This window comes from Lygodium microphyllum, chromosome 1 (genome assembly GCF_053477565.2).
Source record: "Lygodium microphyllum isolate KBCC chromosome 1, Lygodium_microphyllum_v1.1.10, whole genome shotgun sequence".
Classification (NCBI taxonomy): domain Eukaryota; kingdom Viridiplantae; phylum Streptophyta; class Polypodiopsida; order Schizaeales; family Lygodiaceae; genus Lygodium; species Lygodium microphyllum.
The window spans coordinates 23,901,757-23,907,328 of NC_141135.1; positions in this window are offsets into that span (position 1 = coordinate 23,901,757).

Here is a 5,572-nt window from a genome sequence, read left to right on the forward strand (position 1 = left end):
TTAAATATCTCTCGCTGAGATTTTTTGACAAGTGTGCTGAGAATTTTGTCCAATCAGATATTGACACGTCTCGGGCAAATACTAAGTCTTGGAGTTTTTTTTTTTTTTTGACGAAGCGGTAAAATATATTAAAATGAAATATATAAATTTTACAGATGCTGGTGAAGAGGAGCTTCAATACAAGGAAGCTGCCTTATGCAACCAGTCTTAGATTACAGCATGTATCGATTTCAGATCCTCTTGGAGTAGTTTTGCCTTAATATAAGAAATATAATTCCAACCTTGAAAGCTTTGGTAACTTAGACTAATATCATATTATTGAATGCTCAAAAATGTAACATATGGGGATGTGGCACTCAGTAACATATATGAAGTGAAAGACCGACGTTAATAGGATCATGCCTAAATTATATCTCCAAAGGACCTTAATGATCATTTTTCAAAGTTTCTCAAGGTCAAATACATTTTTTAATGGTAATTTCTATTCGTATTAAGCCTATCATAGCATACATATTATCCTCATACATTGAGTCTATAACACCACATAATTTTAACAACCCATAAACTATATCGTGAATTTTCTTCTTCTTCTTCTCATAATTAATCACATATATATGTAATTATATATATATGATGTATAATATATCAATTGAAATACAATTATATATATTATATATTATATATTATTATTATTATATAATAACTATTAATTAATATTAAAAGATAATTTTTTTAATCAAACATGTGTGTGTGCGCGCGCGCGCGTGTGTGTGCACATATGCATGTGTGTGTGTGTGTGTGTGTGTGTGTGTGTGTGTGTGTGTGTGTGTGTGTGTGTGTGTTTTTAGTCTATGTGCATTTGTGTGTGGTTTTAGAGTATGCATATATTGCATGAACATGTTTAACCATTAAAATTATTATCTCATCTCACATGTTCAATTTAAAAAAAGAAATTCAATCATTTTTTATAGTGTATGTGTATTTGTGGATGTGTTTATAAGTAAGAAAATATGAAGAGAGAGAGAGAGAGAGAGAGAGAATGAATACACTTATATAATACGCACTTATAAACATGCACAACACACATATATATACACACACATCCACACATATACATGTAATGTATAAAAGAAGAAGTCCAAGTGGAAGCACGAGCAAGTGAAAGCAAAAGAGGTGTGAGCTATGGTAGATGGAGCAAGAGAGTGAGAGAGTGACTCAATATGTGGGAACTCCAATAGTCACAATATGTTATCAACCTTCCCTTTATTCAAATGTCACTGAAAGAATAAGAATGAAGTGATAGTGATGGGGACCCACTATCTACAATGTGCAAGTGGTGCGGATACTATCAATGTAGTAATTACACATGCAGCTAGGCACATGCACCTTTACCCCCAACAACCTCCCATTTAAAGGCGAAACTGCCTCGAGTGAAGAGGGAATAAGAAAAAAGTGACAAAGTACAATGTATACACAGAGTACAATAGGATGACGAATAGAGGTCATCTCTTCCAATGCCCATTAACTTCCTAAGGAAGGCAAAACACTATGCTGAGAGACTTTTTGTGAGCAGATCTGCAAGATTTTGGTCAGTTGAGATCTTAACAAGGTCAACAAACTTATCCACAACAACCTCTCTGATAAAGTGGTACTGCACCTCAATGTGCTTCATCTTCACATGGAAGACTGGGTTCTTGGCTAATTGGATAGCACTCATAGAATCTGAATGTAGTGTAGGAACCACGTTAGTCATGGCCTAAGTAGAGAGCCTCCTTGCAAACCTTAGTGGTGGCTACAAGATACTCAGCCTTTGTAGTAGAGAGTGTTGTGCATTTCTGCATCCTAGGCATCCAAGAAACAATACCCCTGTACTGTCTACATGTCCTGCATAATCAAAGTTAGTGTACCCCATGACTCCTGTATCCTCGGCACCATAACATATGCACATATCTGTTGTGCCCTTAAGGTATCTCATGATACCCTTGACAATATCCCAATGCCATATGCCAGGTGTAGCCATATAGTGTGCCACAACTCCCACTATAAAAGGTATGTCAGGACAAGTGGCTATCACGGCATACATTAAACTACCCACTGCAAATGCATAAGGGATCTTGGCCATCTCAGCCTTCTGCTCATCAGATTGTGGACAATCAGCCTGCTAGCTCACCTTCACATGAGAAGGCAAAGGACAGTTAATATGCTTAAAATCTTGTATATGAAACCGCTTAAGGACCTTCTGTATATACTCCGTGACAAGTAAAGGAGCCCCTGAGAGCGGTCACACGTAATGTACATCCCAAGTATATGTGAGGCATGTCTTATATCTTTTATCTCAAAGCTCTTCTTGAGTTGGCTTTTTAGAGCATTTAGCTCATCAGGAGCTCTCTTAGCAAACAATTAACATGTCATCCACATAGAATGCCAAAATCAAAAGACTGCCATCACGAGCCTTCTTCATGTATAAACATGGGTCTATACCACTGCATGTATAGCCCTATGACTACATAAAGCATTAAACTTGTACTTAAGGCCATAAAGGCTCTATCTCAATCTGCACACTAAGTGTTCCATGCCTTTGTCCTCAAAGCCCTTAGGCTGCTGCATATAAATCTCCTCATGTAAGTCCCCATGTAAGAAAGCCATCTTAACATTCATCTGATAAAGGTCTAGATCTAACTGAGCAACCAATGCTAGTACTAGTGGTAGGGTAGTCATTTTCATGATAGGGGAAAAGACTTCCTCAAAGTCAACACCCACTTGCATGGCAATACACTCTTTCCACCAAGCAAAGGAACCAACTCTCACATAGGATTTTTCTATTGTAAAGAGTCAAACTTTGACTACATGGCCCTCTCCCAAGAGTGATAATCACCATGGCACATGGCCTCACGTAAGTGAGAGGTTCACCTACATCGATCACCATCACAGAATCAATAGAGAGTCAAACAGCTCAAGAGGACATCTAGCTTGAGCAAAGCGTCTCAAGGCAAGCTAAGGAGCCTATACATTCTATCTAACATCATGGTCATGGGCCACTAGAGCATTAGCTACTACTATTGTAGGCTATCTAACTAGCTCTACAGGAGTAGGAGGCTCCTCCTGAAATATAACCCTACATAACTTGACTATCCACTCACGCTATCTAGCTGGGTCTATGGGAGCATGAGGCTCCTTCTGAAATATAACCCTACGTATCTCGATTATCCCCTTAGGGTACTTACACATATTTTCCTCATGGAAAACTACATCATGGCTGCGGATGACTTTCCAAACATGTGGATCCCATAGGCGATAACCCATCTCACCTACATCCCCATAATCAAGAAAGATGCATTTCACAGACTTAGAATCCAGCTTTGTATGTTTGTCCTTAGGTACATGGTAGAAAGCCTCACAACCAAAGACACGCAAATGAGCATACAAGGGAGGTTTTCCAGACTACACCTCCTTTGTAACCTGAAAGTTAATAGTACTACAAGGAGATCAATTGATCAAGTATACGGCAGTAGTCATTGCCTCAACCCAAAACTATTGTGGTAAGCTTGCATGGCTAAGCATATTATGGACCCTTTCATGTATTGTCCTATTCATGTGCTCAAGCCATACCATTCTGGGGTGGGGTATATGGGGCGGTCAACTAATGATTAATACCCCTCTCATTGCAAAACTACTCAAAGACTTTAGAGACATACTTACCCCCATTATCTAACCATAGGCATTTCAGCCTATACCTAAACTGGTTCTCAACCAATACAAGCAAATGCTGAAAGATAACCAAAACATCAAATTTCAACTTTATGGAACATGCCCACATCTTATGTGAGTAATCATCAATGAATGTGACAAAGTACTTCACACCTCCTAATAACTAACATGGCATAGGTCCATAGACATCAGAATGAAAGGCTCACCCATGCGTAGAGTACCAAACTTCTTATGCATACTATGTGTCTGCCTACCATACAAACAATGATCACATGAATCAAAATACTTATAGTCAAGGGACAGAAGATATTGCAAATGAGTAAGCATTTTCATTCCCTTTAAGGACATGTGCCCAAGGCGACGATCCAAATACAACCAAGGGATATAAAGTGTCAGACTTGGCACCACATACCAGAACAAGGTTCCCAGGGGTGATCTTCCAATAAGAATCCCCAAAGAAAACAAAGTAACCCTCATCATCCATTGTGCCAGCAAATATGACTCTTCGTGAGAGCCGGTACATGTCAAACATTATGCAAAGTAAACATACTGCCTGAACCAAACTACAGTTAGATATCATGAATACCAACTATTTGCAATGCCAAGTCATTCCCCAAACAGATAGATCTAGTCATATTACGATAAGAGTGGAACCACTCTCTATGAGGTGTCACATGAAAGGAAACCCCTGAATCCATCAATCAACACTGAGTAAAATAAGGCGAGGCATTAGCCAGCTATGACTCATCCAATGAAAAACAACTACATGAAAGGAAGCCCCTGAATCCATCAATCAACACTTTTGCTCAGTCTTGATTGTAATTTTATTGTTGTATATATACAGTGGATAGGGAGCTTTTAACAGGAACACTTTATGCCTAATAGTCTTTCATGCTATTGGGACATTCTATCGGATGTATTTGTAGAGGCAATCAACCGCCGAGAACCACAAATCGCTTATTGTTTCAAGCATTCCAAGCCGAGCACTAATGGCTACCTCTCACATAGCCAATGCACTATCCATCTCTACAAGTGTAGTGAGCTTACCTCCACACCACCTCCTCTCCCGAGCACTACGGTAGCTTCACGATCCAAGTGCAAGCTTCAAGTAAGCTCCATCCTCAAGCTCCACGCTCCAAGCTCCATTGCTGCGAGCAAGAGAAGAGAAGAGAAGAGAAAAAGAGAGGAGAAGATTGAGAGCTTCTCCACCACGGTCCCTCACCCTCACACACTCACTCCCTCACACTCTCACACTCCCTCTCTCAAGCACAAGCTCAAGCAAGCAAGAAGAAGAAGAAAGCCTCTTTTGGCCACACACAAGAATGAGCTTCTCATTCACTTTTCAACTCTATATACAAAACCCTAAATCCCTTTTGGGTGGTCATCCCCTTATCCCCTTTTTTACATGGCCCTAAGCCCTTTTTCCCATTGTCCTCCTATCTTCCTAGCTTCCTTCCTACCACTCATCTACCTTTACAAATTGCACGAGTGAGAGGCCAGCGCTCTTAAAATAAATCATGATGCGCCTTGCGCTCTTTTACAAAAGTATTGACTTGCGCTTTTCTTGTGCGCATTTTCCCTTGATTTAGGACTTTTCTGCACCTCTTGTGTTTTCATATTTTTATTGGCGCGCCTTCGTGTTCCATTCCACTTTTCCCTTGGCCTTATCCTCCGCTTTAGATTTTTTGGATTTTCCAGCTTGTTCGTTTGAGGGTTAACATTAACCCCCTCCTAGACGAGTGCCAGTCCCATGCCACTTGCCATCGTAGATAGCGAGCTTTGGCATGCACCGAAGATGTGGGTGGAAGGGACTGATGTGGTTGGCCTTGGAGGAGTTTTAGTAGTGTTACAGATGAAGGTGGTT